The following is a 16652-nucleotide window of genomic DNA, read 5'->3' on the forward strand; positions in this document are numbered from 1 at the left end:
GTCCCATTCTGCCCTGACAGAGAGCTCAGTCTCCAAAGTATAAGTGTTTCACTTACCCTCCAGCTTTGTTTAGAAAGATGAGCTTTGGGACTCTCATTTCCTCGTTTCCTGGCACACCTGAGCTGTTTCTTTAGTACAAGCTCACTGCATTCACTTACAAAACTACAGTTGTTACAAAACAGGAGAACTCCATGGACCTAGATTTGGTGATGGTGTCTTACACCAGAATGCAAGCAATAACAGAGACCCCGGACTTAAGAAAAAAGCCTTAAGCCGGCTGTGGTTGTGCCGACCTGCAGTCCCAGCACTGGGAACAGGCAAGCAGGAAGAACATGAGTGTGAGCCCAGCCTGGGCTGGAGAAATGGCTCCTGAAGAAGAGCACTTACTGTTCAAACAGGAGGACGCATGACCATAATCCCTGTGCCCAGGTAAAAAGCCTAGCGCATCTGTGCTCTCTGTAAGACCACCTTTCCATACTTCTACAGAAAATGTCACCATCCCTCCACAGGAAATTTCATTCAGACACTCTTCACCCCTCCCCCAACACCTGACAGTCTTCCCTCCATCTTTACAAATTCATCTGTTCTGGTTACTTTGGGTAAACAGTGCCAAGCAGTGCACACCTTCTGGGCCTGGCTTCTTTCACATAGTCTTGTGTGCATGCCAAGTTCTGACCATTCAGCATTCGGTTCCTTTTTATCACAGAATCATGTCCCATTGTAGCCTGACTTTAGGTGAATCTGCCTTCCCAAGGGGACTAGAATATAGAGTTTTTAAAGGCTGAAAGCACATCCTGGCATCTCAGGCACAGGGGCTTTGAAGAAGCAAGCAGTCTGAAGCAAGCAGTTTTAACAGATGCCAAGAAGACCAGTTAGTAGCAGGGGTAGGAGGTTGTTTCACACAAATCATCAGTTTTATTAAAGGCTAGGATAAGTTAGCTAGAACATCCAGAACTTTGGTTCCTAGAATAAAGCAAGGTAGTTTTCAATGGATTTGCCATTAAGGAGATCAGATTCTGGTTAAACCTGGAAATGGTCTTAACAAGGGAACAAGTTGGAGGGACCTCAGCACTGTTTTGCCTGATCACACAGATGGATAGAGATATAGAGCAAGTGTTTTCAGGACTAAAATGGACTGACATTTATAAAGCTCTAGCTCATATAAATAACAAGGAAAAGAGCATATGAAAAATGTCCATGAGGCTGTGGAGGGAAGGATCTAGTGCTTGTGTCTGGCCAGGACCCAGCACCAAGCACAGCACATTATTCACATAAAAGGCTCCTGCAAAGATGCTTCCCCATGGCTGCAGAACCTCAGACTGATACACACTGTCAGGGAACTTGGGAGAGGAAGTTCACTACCACAATTTGGAGCCAAATTTTAATCATGCTTAATATTTATTGGGTGCATATGAGAACTGGGTAGTGACTGTTATATTTTATAAAAAGAAATAGAAAACTAGGGATATGTTTGGTGGAGGCTTGATATAGTGTCAGGGAAAGGTGTGCCTCTGTGAGCCCATACTGAGGCATCCCTTACTCCGAGGTACCATCCACAGAACTTCATAGTACAGAATAAAGTTTATTTAGGGCATGGGGAGGGTAATTAAGAGAGTAGAGACAGAGAAAGGCAGAGAGAGAGAGAGAGAGAGAGAGAGAGAGAGAGAGAGAGAGAGAAGAGAAGAGAAGAGAAGAGAAGAGAAGAGAAGAGAAGAGAAGAGAAGAGAAGAGAAGAGAAGAGAAGAGAAGAGAAGAGAAGAGAAGAGAAGAGAAGAGGAGTAGCATAGGCCAGCTATGAGCACATGAAAAGAGAGGGAGGGGAAAGGTGAGAGAAGAGAAAGAGGGGGAAGAGAGGAAGAGAGCAAGAGAAGAGAATGAGGAGGGGGCAAGCAGCCCCTTTTAGAGTGAGTCAGGCATCCCTGGCTTTTGCCAGGTAACTGGGACTGGAGCCTTGAAGAAATGCTAACACACCGCCTCATACCCCTGGTCAGCTCTCCTAGAGCACTGCAGGAGCGGGGTTGTTCACTACCCAAATTAGGCTTGGGCCTACTTAACTCCACAGAGACAAAAGCCAAGTCATGATAAAGCCAGTTAGGCTTCGGTTTCCAAACCAGAGAATTGTCTTAGAAATCATGTGATTGTCAGTCTGATAATGTACCTGATACACTTCGAATCACCCTAACCCAATGTGGCACTTCCTAAACTATCCCATTTCTCCCCTGCCACTGACTCAAGCTATATAATCTAGCCCCTCTATTTCAATAAAGGAGATGTCCTCCAACACAGTCTTCCGAATCATTTATACCCACCATCTGTGCAACACCCTGCTCCCAGCTGCTCTGCGTCCTGAAAAAACAGCCCATGGGGGAGGGGCAAGTGGCATTTGGAGGAAGTACACTTAGTTAACATGAAACATTTGCTGTGTGACTCAAGGTGGTGAAGGAGGCATATGTGACCTTGGCGACTTCACAGAGTCATTCATTCTCTGAGGAGAGGAATGAGTTTGGCTAAGGTTGGGTGTATTCAGTGTGACAGTAGTCAGGCTTCTTATTGAGTTGCAAGGCTGGACAGAGGGCTGGGTTTGTTTTTGTCTTGCATATAGCTTTCTTTGTAGAGTGCCTGGCTTCTCTAACCCAAGCCTGGCAACATCTGGTATCTCTAACTCTAAGATTATACAAGTACACTGTAGCCCTCTCCCTTAAGCGTTAATGTGAGTGGTCTGTCAGTAATTTGCCCAGGAGTCCACCACTAAGGGAAGCTAACTCCCCAACAGTGGTGCTGGGTGGAAAGTGGAGGACACATGAGAACCCCTAGTTTGAGACTTTTAGAAAAACAGTGCTCTGCCCTGTGGTTATATAACCGTTTCCTCCAAAGAGAAGGTGATAGCCCCATTGACATCCTGGAGTAGGGGTAACGTTGGCCCAGGAGCCCTGGCAATGGAGTCAGAAGAGCAAAACACCAACAGGTCTGTGATAATGGACAGAACTCTCTATACTCAGAAGGGAGGACTGTCACCTGGGGTTCCAGCCACGACTCCCTCCTGTTCTCCTCCAAGCACAAGTGGTCTCAGAAGATGCTAGAATATAGAAGAAGTAGAAGATTAACTGAAAGAGGGACTCTATGACACTGCTTTTATGATGGGGTAAGAATTGGTAGTGACTTAGCTGCTCAGAAATTATGCATGTTTCTGTAAATGATCTTGCCCATCCTCCGTAAATCAATTCCAAAAACTCATTGGGTGGTTACATTGGGAGCGATTGTTCCTTGAGTCTTTCATAGATGCCCTATGTTTGTTTGCAGAGGCTTGCTGTCTGCTGCTCTGTTGGGCATTGGGCTATACACAAACAGCCTGGTCTCCAGTTGAGCTGAGGCCTGAACCCCAGGACCCGGTAGTGATAATTCACCTACATGGGACGGAAGGAGTACGCTAATGTAGCCTGGAACTCTTGCTCCTGTCTAGGTTACCACCCCCTACAGCCTCCACAGAAGAAGCATTGTTATCAGTCAAGTAGGCAAAGTCCCAAGCTTCTGACCTTCAGGTTAAACTCCTCCCCCATTACCTAGCAACAGAAAAGATAGCAGCATACTTTAAGAGATGCTGTTTGGCCCCTCCTCACTCTCTCCTCACTCTCTCGCTCTCTGTCTTCTCCTCTCCTCTCTCTCCCTCTTACTCTCTAGCCTTTCTTCTCTCTTTCTCTTTCTTTTTCTCTCCTCTTGTCCATGGCCAGTCTCTCTCTCTTTTACCTTTTCTCTTTCCCCCTGCCTTTCTATAATAAAGCTCTAAAACCATAGACTGTCTCTGCTTATCAAGGCCCACTGTGCAGACTCTTGCCTGTGTGGGAACTTCTCTCCTTAAGTCCTCTCTCCCATAACCCTGGGGCACAGGGTGTTGCCCCGGGACTCCCTGGTCAGAGGCTGCCCCTTGTCCACCTCCCCACCCCCTAGTGGGGTCAGTGGCTTAGATGCCCACCTGGGGAGTGGAAAGTGCCTGGCAGCTCTCCCTCATTCACCTGCCCAGAGCATAGGAGGAACTCTGGCTGGCCGTGGGCTATCCTCCCTCCCCCCTCTTCCCCCAGCCCCTTTTAGTTCCCACACTGCTCTTTGCTTCACATACACTTGTTCATGAGCCAATGCCTAGGGCTGCATGTGAAGGAATTACAGAGACAACTTTTCTTGCTTGCTCTCTTCCTCCTCCTACTGTGCTGGGTTATGCGGTGTTGGTGGCAAATGTGGTCTACTTGCATCATAGATTATAGGGTAACAGGGAAGGGATTTTATAATGGTGCTAGGATATAGGCCCTGGACTGTAACAGAATTTTAACAGAATCATTGCATCTTGCATGAATTCCGGAGAGTTGACCCCGAGGATTTGAAACAGTCTTCAGGTTTGATTTTCAGTCCTAGAAAGGGTGATTCCCCACTGCTCCTTGAGGATCCTGACTTGAGCCTACATTGTGTCTCTTACTTCGATCAATTGTCTTGCATAACCCAGAACATTGACACTGAAGTTGGATGTACATGTGGATCCAACCAGAGATGATAGCAAGACTGAGACACTTCGGTCTGCCCTGTGGCTTCCATCAGGAGAATCTGCCTGATGTTCTCTGAGCCTCTGGCTTCCTTTCATTTGTAGCCTTGCCTGCTTAAGTGGATGTGCTCAGCTCCATTTTGTGACCCAGTTGTCCTCTGAACATAGCTGTTCTTTTGCTGTGGTGTCATCTCAGGATGTTTTCCAGCTCAGCTCTCATTTTGTGCCCAGCCTTCCCACTCTAACCTGTATCAGTACCTTGCAGACACTTAAGCAGGGCTACTCACTGTGCTCTAAGCTCTGTGAGGTTAGGAAACTCAGACTCTGGCTTGCTGTGGGGGGTCCCTACTATTCATCCCAGGGCTGGGTCACAGATGCCATCAATATTTGGCTAATTAGTAAGGTTCTTAGTTATTAGAATACTATGCCACATGGTGGTGACATAAAGATCAGGGAGTCCTTTGTGGGAAATGGTAGACTAGGACCTCATAGGTGTAGGGACAGGCAACATACAAACTAGAGTAGGAAGAATGAGCATGTGGTATGTTCATGGAGGCTTCTGGGCAGCAGGGACATCGTCTGGATAAGACTGCATCATCCTCTGGATAAGACTGCATTGTGCCATGAAAAGTGTCCCTGGCTCTAGTTACCAGATGCTAATAACACCTGCAGGCCCATACATCCCCCAAACACATCAGACACTGTCTGTAACTTCCATCCCAGTTGTCAGTTAGTTCTTGGCTCAGGACTCTCACTTTGTGGATGCAAGCGCCTGTTGGGGGCTTCCTCACCAGAGCCAGCCTCTCAGTATGTGTCAGTTGTTTGTCTGTTGATAGGAAGGAGGTTCATGGGCTCTGAGCCACTGCAACCCATACCTTCTATTTAGAAACCAGGTGGTGGTGACAGAAGCAGAAGCAGCAGCACCTTGCTACCTCTTAACCAATAAACATGATGGCCTGGAGGAAGTAAGTATAGAAACCCCTCCTTCTTCAGGATGTCAGCTGGGAGGAGCTAAAGGAAATTAAAGTACTTACTTCAGTGCACATCTGACAGACCTTGCCACTGTGCCTGCAACTAGGTCAGAGCAGAAGTAAGGACTGGTGTCAGGAGGGAGCTGCTAGGTGACAAAGGGAAGAGCCCTCAGGATAGGGCTGGGGTTGGGAGTGTGGGATTAGGAAGGAAACGCTGGGTGGGGGGGGGGGGAGGAGAGAAGTAGGCAGACTTGTATTCCTTGGGGAAAGCTGGGGGGGGGTTGGAGGGAGGGAAATTGGATGCCTCAGCTTTGTGAGATTGAAGGGATGTGATTGGTGATCTATTAACTGGCTCCTACTTCCAAGGTTTTATCTGTGCAGCTCTTATCCCAGGATGGACAATTCTCATGCTACAAAGTCCTGTGTGCTCATCCTTCTTGTGGTCCTATTGTGTGCAGAAAGAGGTGAGATGGAAAATGAGAGAGGGGCAGGAAGGTACAATGGAGATGGAGATGGGCCTCAGGGTTGTGGGTAAACCTGTACCTCCATTGTGTGCCCAGTGACTGAAGTGTGCTGGTGTCATGGGATTGGGAATCGGCTTGTGGTAGGTGAAGCCTCCTGTGCTAGGATGCTTTACTGGGTCTGTAATCCTGGCAGCACCTGCCTTGCAACCATCACCAAGTGCCAGCAGGACTCTTGGATGTCATTACCTCTGCCACAAACCCTGGCCTCCACAATAGCCTATCCTTAGACTCTACCCTGCTGCCCTGGCCTCTTAGTCAGGACTCTGGCCTGTGTGCACCCAAACTGTGCCAGAGGCTTCTTCTCCTGACCCAGCTGCCAAGTCAAGGGGTTAGGAATCCTTAACTCTTGGCATTTGACTTTTTCTTATGCCCAGCCCATGCCACATGAGGCCCCAGTGCTAGAACTTCCCTATTCTAAAAGGTCTGATCTCTCAGATACCCCCTATACTTGTAGTTACATCTGTGTTGTGGTAAGCCTCATGGTGTGTGCCTTTCCCTGCGCCTTGAGCAGGCTAAACAGATCTTAATTGTTTGCCAAAGTTGATCTTCCACTGACCTAACAGACCTAGGGTGGAGTCTTTGACCTAGGTGGAGGTTTTCCTCCTTGCAGTGCCTGCAGTTCCAACAGGAGCAGCAGACTTCCTGTTGAGCTTGCTTTGCAACATAATCCAACTGAAACAAAGGATGGGTTTGTGGGGTTTCCATATATAAATACACAGCTGAATATTAAGCTTTGAGCCTTGATCAGGAAACTTTGTCTTGGCTTCATCCAAATGCATGCCAGTCCTTTTTCATTTTCAGTCTCCTTTTCAAGTACCCAGGTCATCCATGGCTGCTGGACAGCTACAATGGTGAGCCTCACCTTTGAGCTGGACTCTGGGAAGATCCGTGTTTTGCCATGCTCCAACATCCAGGGCTCAGCTCTGCAGGATTGGGGTAGGATAGGTCAGAACAGCCCACCCCATCTGGTGGTCCCAGCAACTACTTATACACCTACTCACCGCTTCAGCAGACATTTGGTATCCGTGTCTTCCCAATATGGTGAATGTCTCTCTAATACCTCTCAGGGTGCAGGTCTTTCCTGTGGGGCTGGCTAGCTGAGACAGCAGTACTAAGCATATTTGAACAACAGTGGCTCTTAGTTCACATTTGCCTTCGGCTGAAGTGCCTGGACAGTAATGTCCTTTCTCTGTCCTCCTGGCCAGCAGCTGTGTGGAAGTAAAGACACTCGAGAGGAGGGGTCTGGGCTAGGAAGGGCATACCCTAACCCTCATGTATTGGCTTCTTTCTCAGTTCAGGGACTGGAATGCTACCAGTGTTTTGATGTCCCACCTGAGACTTCCTGCAATACAACTACCTGCCCGTACCCTGATGGACGGTGTGTTATTCAGATGATAGAAATTATTGAGGGTAAATTTCCTGTGGCCTATATAAAGATGGTGATGGAGGCTTTGGAGAAAATTTCAGGTCTGGGCACTTATTGTGGACTATGGTTCCCCTCCCTCCAAGTAGAGCTTTTCTGGGGTTGGAGTGGGACTCCTGTAAAGTAGGGGCTGTTGGGGTCCAGGGATGTGCTGGGATGTGGATCATAAAGCAAGGCTACCATTGGCATGCATGGTGTTCATCATCCCCCTTGATTGCCAATGTAGTCATGTGATGCTCCTGCCAGTACTTTATGTCTAGGGTCTCACTGGCTCACTGAGAGGCCAGGAGAGCTGGAAGCATGTAGTGAGTCTTTGCATATAATGAAAGAATCTGGAGCATAGGCTAAAGTAATGACTTAGGGATATTAATAGAAAGAGACCTTAGGACATATCATATCCCCCAAAGGGCCAGTTTCCAGGCCTATCCTCCAGATAGACAAGTAAGGAGCAGCCCCCCTGCCCCTGCACCCCCACAATCCAGTTTCCTGTTCCTGACTACAGCCTGCCTGTCTCCCGGAGAAGGTCTCCTAGATATAAATTCCTGAGGAACTGCAAGAGTCTGAGAGGCTGGTTGCCCTTTCTGCTGTGCCACTGTGCTATCTTACATGGTGCTGTGTCTTTGTGTTTTTTTGTGTGTGTCTATAAATGTGGGTGCACGTGTATGAATATATGTAATGTTACACAAAGTGTTCAAAGCTCAGAGGACATCCTTATGCCATGTTCCTTAGGCACTGTCTACTTTTTTATGCAAATGATGAGTCTTGGTTCTCCTGGAACTGGAATTTCAGATTGTTGTAAACCATCCTGTGCAGTATGGAGCCCAAACCGTGGGCTTCTGTAAGAGCAACAAGTGCTGTTAACTGCTAAGCCATATCTCTAGTCTCAACCACCTTGTTCTTTGAGACAAAATCTTTCACTGGGACATAAGATTTGCCAAGTATGAGGTGGGGTAGAGAGGTAGGAGAGAGTTCCCAGGACTTCCTAATCCTAACCTCCAAAATCAGAGATCACAACCAGCCCTTCCATGCTTGGCTGGGCCTTTACATGGTTGCTGGGGATTGAACTTGGGGCTTAGGCTTCCATGTGGCCAGCACTTCACTGACTGAGCTGCTTCCCCAGCACATTGTGTGTAAGGGCACCTGTGTACACATGTGTGGATGTCATACACTTGGGAGGTACAAGTGTATGGGATACAGAATTTGATGGGTGTTTTCTGTGACAACTATTTTATTTACTGGAGAAAGGTCTCATACTGAACCCCAAGCTTGCAGGTTGAGCTGGTGTAACCTGTGAGCTTAACTTGAGGATCTCCATCTTTGTGTCCTGAGCACAGAGATACAAGTAGGACACCAAGCCTTCCCATGTTTTGATGTGCTCCTACAATCGGGATTGTGTTTTTCATCCTCATGCAAACAAGCACTTTATCCACTTTATCCTCCTTACCAGCCCATGGTTTTGATTTTCATTTCATCATTTTGTTATTTGAGGTGAGGCCTCACTCTAGCCCCAGAATATCCTCGAAGCCTCCATGTAGCCCAGTTTGGAATTGAACTCAGAAAAATTCTCTTGCTTCAGTCTTCCAAGTTCTGAGATTATAAGTCTGAGCTGCCATGTCTGGATTTAACATACCTTAGAGACAAATCTGGGCCATCCAGGCCTGGTGGCATGTGGCCCAGACATTGGAATGTTCTGTTGTCCCTGCATAATAACATGAATCACTCCCTAATGTCTTGCAGACTCTCAGAGAAAGAAAGCAAAGAACAATTATTGCTTTTCCATCTGCCCTACTAATAAATATTTCAAGATCCTGGGTGCTACTGTCAATGTGAAGAGTTTCTGTTGTGAGAAAGACCTCTGCAATGCAGGGGGTGCCACAGGAAGCAGCTCCTAGACCATGTCAGGAGTGCTTCTGTTCAGCCTGGGCTCAGTCCTCCTGCAGACCCTGCTGTGATGGTCCTTCCAACAACCCTCACCCTTTTCCTTTTATCCTCATGTGTAAGCACTTTTTCCTGGAGCCCTCTAGTGATGAATCGTGAGTTATAGAAGCTCTGAGGTGGGGGACTTTATAACCCCAGCTGGGTAGTTCCCCACTCCTCTCTAGGGCTTTCGAATCTGTACTTCCTGGAATGTTATTTTGTTCTGGCCTTCTACTCTTGGACCTGGAGGCAAGGGGCCAGCACAGGGAATAGGCAAATTTCCAAGGTATTATGCCATCACCATCCACATATAAGTATCTGGGGTCCTGCAGGGTTCCCACATGTGCTGTTCAATGTCCCTCTGTTGAGTTCAATAAAGACTTTGTTCTTCCAGCTAAGATCTCCATTTTTCTATTGCTACACTGAGTCCACCGAGTACAGCCTGTCAGTTCACATCTCTGCCCTTTCAGCCAGCCACACTAGCTAGCTCATGTTAGCCAGCTCAGGATGGGGGACCACTTGGTTTGGGTGCACTGATGCTGAGGGAAGAGAGAGGATTCACCAACTTCCAAACAGCACTTGCTTGTAGTGGTGAAGCCCAGGAGGTGAGTCCTCAGTTGTGGGTTGGAGGTGCCCTTTCAGATTCTTTTTGTCTAGATATGGAAGCCATTTTCTGCAGGGCATCATGGCTTGGCTCAGAGAGAACAAAGCCTCACACTGCCTCTCCTGGACTCCTAGTCTATATTGGATGCCCGTAGTGGGAAGGCCTGACTTGACACATTGGCAACCCGAGATCCATCATTGCTCTGTCTTTTTGTCCTTGAGAGCTTGCTGCCTGAGAGATGACCAGAATCTGTGTAGTTAACATCACAGGACTCCTCATGGATATGTACAGCATGCTGGAAATATGGGTGCAATGAAAGTTACTCCCTGTTCTTGGAGGTCCTGAAGATCTAAGACTGAGTCAAGGTGAAGATCCTTTATAGTAGTACTATCACTGAACTAGGGATACCCTGGTCCCTTCAGCCTTCTCACCTGGGACAATCATAGATCCAGGAATGTGGCCAAGGTGCTGGTTGGAACATGAAACTGGAATCCTGAGTAGGGCCTCTGGAGCTTTCTTCCCAATTCGGCCTTGATTCTGTTGCAGTCTCTTCTGGCCTCTGCTTCTAAGCGCTGGGTTTGCAGGTATGTACTCACAACCCCCTGAACATTCCCATGTGTTTTATGAGACTGACACGCTACCTACTGGGCTAACGAGGCACCTTCCCATGTGTTTTAAAAGGGCAGACTGCCCATGGCCTCGCTGCAGGGCACTCAGGCCCTGCTGGAGGGGTGGCCCTAGTGGCATGAGCACAGAGAACTGGTCCTGACTCTTGCCAGCTGCCATAGACAGGAGAGCTGGCCCTGACTCCCACCTGGGCAAAGCAGGAGAGCTGGCCTTGGTAATTTGGGTTCAGGAGAGCTGGTGGGATGACCAACTCAAATACCACCGAGGGCCAGATCTAGGGCTCAGAGTTGTTCCTCTCCAACATCTACTCCATCTTTGAACTGCTCATGCACATGAAGGAACTGATCCTGCAGATACAAAGCTACAGGATCTCCCTAACACAGGGCAACAACATCAGAGAGGAATTCTGGGACAAAACCAGTATTGATAGTGTAGCAGAAGTCAGAGGCCTCCAACCAGGGCAATGATTCATTTTAGTGATCATCTGTGAGTAATGTTGTTTGAACAAAAAGGTATACCGTGTGGCACACTGTGATGCACCACAGCTACCCTGTCCAGCTATTTTTCCTTATTTTTATTTTCTTTTATTTTTATCTTTTGAGGGGGAGGTTGCAAGGGTATATGATGACTATGGAGGGATGGGGAGATGAGTAGAATTGAAGTGCGTGATGAGAAATTCACAAAGAATCAATAAATTATTTTTACGTGCGGACTTTGCACTTGAAAATCTGTGATGCAGCTGAGTGGGGTAGATGCAATTAAAACAAGGGAAAGCATCAGAGCTCCTCAAGGTGAGGAGCTGCCTATGTGTCTGTGAAGCTCTGTTTTGGTTTACACACACACACACACACACACACACACACACACACACTTTTCTAGTGTACATGTCTTGTGACTCTCATACAGATCCATTTATTAGGTCCCGAGAAAGAAACGCATTTAGAAGTCCAAAGGTACTCAACCTCTTCAGGTCTCAATACCTGGAGACCTCTTTTTTGTTTGTTTGGTTTAATCTCAGACAGTCAGATCATAGCATAGGACTTACGGACAAGTGAGACCTGACCCATGTGGCTGCTAGCCAAACACAGCCCTGTGCTGCCCACAATACACTGGCTATGTTTAATTGTTTCTGCTTCCAACCCAGCATCAGTTGGACAGAAATTCACACACCTGTGTCTTGGCCATAGCTCTCCTGAATAACACAGGAGTAGAGGGCAAATAGGGTCTTGTGTACATGGATAAGCACTGGAGAAGCCAAGAAAGTTCAACACACAGCTTACCTCTCCTGGAATGCCAGGACTGGATGTAGTTCATGTACACATACCTGGTGATCTTTTGTTGTCTGATGAGCCAGTCTTAGCCTGTATCTTCAAGAGTTAATGTTTTCTTATCCCAGACCAGTTCCCTTTAAAATCTTGACCATTGCTTCTAGGTTATATAATTTATCCTCTTGAGAAATGTCATTTGTATTTTATAGCAGCCTAAGTTGTGGGAAGCCACATACGCCATTACAAGGTGGCACTGGCCACCACCCATAAATTTGGGTAAACAACCAATGTGCGCATGTGCAGTAGAGTTTTTTGCCGAGTCACTGCCTGGCCCGAGGCATGCAAATGAGGTACTGAAAGCATAACCAATCGGGTGTAGACACGCCTCTCCTAGGCCTATATAAGCAGTGCCAGTTCTGGGGCTCGGGGTCTTTTCGCCTCTGCAATCAAGCTCTCCCAATAAATGTGTGCAGAAGGATCCTGTTGTGGCGTCTTTCTTGCTGGTGAGTCGGGCGCTCACACTAAGTGACTATGTAATCTTTGGAATAGGACACCCCTGACACCCAGAGGCATTACGTTTACCTCAGGCCAGTCATTCTTCCTAGATTTTTATCTTAAGCCTTGTTTCTAAGTCAACAAGAAACCATCTTATGGATGAAGCTATATGTAAAGATTCTAAACATTACGTTTTGCTGTACTCATGGGGCTGGTTGATTTTTATCTGAATACATCCCCTAATGTGTGCTGTGCTTAATTAAATATGGCTAAAATAAAATCATCTGTGTCAGACTCTACAAGTCCTAGCCTAGCACTGGTCCTAAATCAGGCTCATCAGAGTTTTATTCATATTTCATCCTTATTATTTCCCCCTGCCTACCTCAAAGTCAACACACACATATACACACACTCACACACACGAGTGAAAGGAGATTTAATAAATAGTATGTAACCTCAAGGTTATCTTTAGTACAGATGTGAGGAGGTTAGAGGTTAGAGGTTAAGGCATAGAAAAGCAGTCCTGCCAAAAGTGGGGTTTAGCTGAGCACTGTCCAATTCTTCAAGGCCATTTATTCAGTGGCAGCCACAGCTCGAGGTCCCATGTCCCCTTTAGTCTTCTAGGAACTTCCACTGGTGTAAATCCAGATCCTTGGTCTTGATGCACAAAGGAATCTGTGGATGAGCCTGAAATTGAAAGCAGAAAGAAAGGTGCTCAGGGAAGGAATAAGGGATGCAAGAGAAATGGGTGGGGGTGTCACAAGGATGAGTGGGATAAATGGTACATTGTGTACCGTATGTATCCTCATAAGAAGGAACCAAATTGAGGGCATTTTGAGTGGATGTCAAATAACATTTAAATTACTAAGACCTCCATGGGTAACTGATGTACTGCTTGGCAGAGAGAGACATGCACATAGTTAGTTCACTGATATCCTGATTGACAAGTTGATACATGAATGCTAGGCAAGTTACCCTACCACAGTAAATAAACCAGTCTGTTGAGGCCTAGGTAGAATGTTAATGCAAGTTAACTATTACCTATGTAGCCTGGCATATTGTGCCATTACTGATGGCATAATGAAATTTTCTCATTTTCTGTTACTAGAAAACTTTTTCATGCTCTGGTTGAATGCAGATTCTTCTATGATATGTGCTTTGATATTCTTGGAAACCAATCACAGCAGAAGTCAGTTAGAATTGATTTATATAGTTAGCCATAAGATTGGACCTGAATCAAAACACCAGGTAGCACTTCCTGCATTTATGCATAAGTGTTTATGGTTTTGCCCCTGGGATGGTCCCCAAAATAAGAGAGACACCTGCACCAATATGAGAATCAAAATGGTGACCAAGCCAGCTCACTCGGTCAACATGGTTTCAAGGGAGGGAGTGAGGAACGAAACTAAAAAGACAATTAGACAACACTATGGCTTGACTCCATCCAGTGCTGAGGCTGATGTGGGTTTATTTTTGTTAAGTCTACTTGCATACCATTCTAGGTACATACAAAGAATGTGATTAGTTTTAAGACATAAAAATGATAGTCAAGAACAAATAAGACAACAATCAAAGTCTCATGGTATTCAGGGATGTATCGAGATGATCAAGATCTTAAGCCTACTTCCTTGTCCTAGCCAAATGTCAAATTCTTGCCAATATTCTTAAGTGGCACAAAGAGCTCCCCACAATTTGGAATTAGACTTCCATTTTTAGTAGGGTTGAAATGAATTTTAAGTTCCCGGGACCTCTCTGGGAAGGGAGGAATCCTACTAGGCTGAAGGAGATACGTATGTGGGTAAGTGGCATCGTGGTTGGCAAATCAAAATGTGAATGATATGGATCAACTCACCCAGTGATAGAGCAGTCAGCTGTCTACAAGCAGCAAAGGGAAAAGTCCTATGGTAAAATTATAAGCTGTTCATGTAACATGGGAACAAAGAGAGAATAATTTATCAATGACCAGGAAACAAAAGCCAAAGTCAGTGACCAGCATTACCTACAATTTCTTTGATTAGCAGTGCCTATCAAGATGGATGAGGCAAGCACATGAGTCCAAGCGAGCACTAAGGAAGTAAGTCAGAGATGGACAGGGAGAGGGTTTACAGTGTGATTATTCCCAGTTGAGCAAGTAGTGCTTGATTATTTCCTGGCTAGGCTGGGGAGGCATTGGCTTCACCTTGCTGTGTCTGAAATATTAATTCATCTCAATAAAATTACCCTAATCTTTGCCTATTTCTAGATCTAATTCTTATTTTAAAGAAGCCTTCACACACCCCCCCCCCCAAGACTCCTCACAGTGTCTTCCTTTGGCTCCTTTCCATAGTGGGAGTCTTACTTGCTCTTGTCTTGGTAAAGTTTGCTTTCTCTCTTCACCCACTCATGTGTCCACATACTTAATCATTATAGATGTGTGACAAAGAACTACAAAGCATTTGTCTCAGTTTGATTTTTGATGACTGTTGATGACTTAGTACCTGGGTCAAGCAGATCTGGGCTGAGAAAGGCCTTGTCCATCTCAAATACCTGCCTCACCTGCAAAAGACTCAGGTGGCACTTACATGTTGAGGGACCATAAGGTCTTTTTCCAGTCCCTCACCCCCTTTATAGCTTTTCCCTCTCACTTGGGGTTAAGGATAGACCAAGTTCCATTCTCCACCCCCAGGAACATCCTTGAGTAAAAACAAGTCTCAGAAAAGCCACAGGATGTATTGACTTATAGTTACCTGACCCTCTGAAAAGTCCCAGGTAAAGTTCAAATGTGTGTCATGATCTGCCCATGCTTACTAGCCAATAGATTTAAAAATCAATATGTGCTGGAGCAGTGGCATGGGAGAGTAGGACAGAAGCCTGGGACTGTGGATGGTGCCTTGGTGTGCCGGGTGCGGTCACAACATGCAGCTGAGCAGCTACTAGGGTGTCCCCAGCTCGCCAAGTGCCCAGCTCCAAGTTGTGCCAGCGACCTCACGGGGCCCCGAAGCAGGACACCTTTGAGTGATTAGCAAGAGGTGCTTAGCCTTCCAGGTAAGTGCTGTAAGAAGCAAAACCCATCAGGAGTAAAAGAAACTTGAAAACCAGAGGCCATCCAAAGATATCAACAAAAGAAACTGCTGGAATCAAAGGAGAGAAAGGCCGTGTGTACCTGGAGGTTCACTTCCAATAACAAGGTAGGACTATATATAACTCATGCAGCTTGGAAGAACTTCAATTGTGTATCAGCTTCCCCTCTATTTATAAGCCAAATCTCCCCCACAGCACATAACCTTTAAAGACTGTTTTTATGCAAATTAAAGCACTAATGTGTTGGTTCAGCATATTTTTGGATCCCTTTGGGGTATTTACCTTTGGCTACCTTTGGCAAAGGGGAGTAAGCCTAGCTGCACTGGCCAGTAACCAACAGTTGGTCCACTCAGGACTCCAGGAGGGCTTTCAGTTGCATGAAAATGGAAAATAAAAAATAAATAAATAGATCTTGTATCCAGGGTTCCAAAGAGACCAGTCTGCACAGGAGAGCATGTGGGCGGCAGAAGAAACATAACTTCTGGGACAGGGTCCCTGTCGAGCCTACATCTTCAGCCAGGAAGGAGAGCTGAGCTCCAGACCTCTGCGCACTTGCCTGCAGAGAGTACTCTGACCATTGAGACTCAGGAGAGAGTTGGATTTTCAGGAGTGCAGACTGAGGCTAACAGAATCACAAGAGGAACAAGCTCCAGCCAGGGAAAGCTATAACAACTAAGGCCAGAGAATACCAGATGGCAAAAGGCAAACACAACAATCTTACTAACAGAAACCAAGAACACTCAGCATCATCAGAACCCAGCACTCCCAACACAGTGATTTTTGGATATTTCAATACACCTGAAAATCAAGATTCAGATTTAAAATCATATCTCATGATGCTGGTAGAAAATTTTAAGATGGACATTAATAACTCACTTAAAGAAATACAAGAGAACATGGATAAACAGGTAGAAGGCCTCAATGAGGAAGCACAAAATTCCCTTAAAGAATTACAGGAAAACACTGCTAAACAGGTAGAAGTCCTTAAAGAAGAAACACAAAAACCCCTTAAAGAATTACAGGAAAATACAACAAAACAGGTGATGGAGTTGAACAAAACCATTCAAGATCTAAAAATGGAAGTAGAAACAATGAAGAAAACCCAAAGGGAGACAACTCTGGATATAGAAACCCTAGAAAAGAAATCAGGACCCATAGAAGTGAGCATCAGCAACAGAATACAAAAGATGGAAGAGAGAATCTCAGATGCAGAAGATTCCATAGAGAACATGAAC

At 46.1% G+C, this 16652-nt stretch overlaps 1 pseudogene across 1 annotated transcript; it reads left to right on the plus strand.

The window, feature by feature from the left end:
• The first annotated feature begins 5893 nt into the window (after window positions 1-5893).
• Window positions 5894-9398, plus strand: LOC110288142 (lymphocyte antigen 6G-like; annotated as a pseudogene). Its single transcript, XR_015045572.1, has 3 exons — window positions 5894-5963; window positions 7317-7433; window positions 9184-9398. The product of XR_015045572.1 is annotated as a lymphocyte antigen 6G-like (transcript).
• The last annotated feature ends 7254 nt before the right edge of the window (window positions 9399-16652 follow it).

This window comes from Mus caroli, unplaced genomic scaffold (assembly GCF_978045245.1).
Source record: "Mus caroli unplaced genomic scaffold, Mus_caroli_1 scaffold_16, whole genome shotgun sequence".
Taxonomy (NCBI): Eukaryota; Metazoa; Chordata; class Mammalia; order Rodentia; family Muridae; genus Mus; species Mus caroli.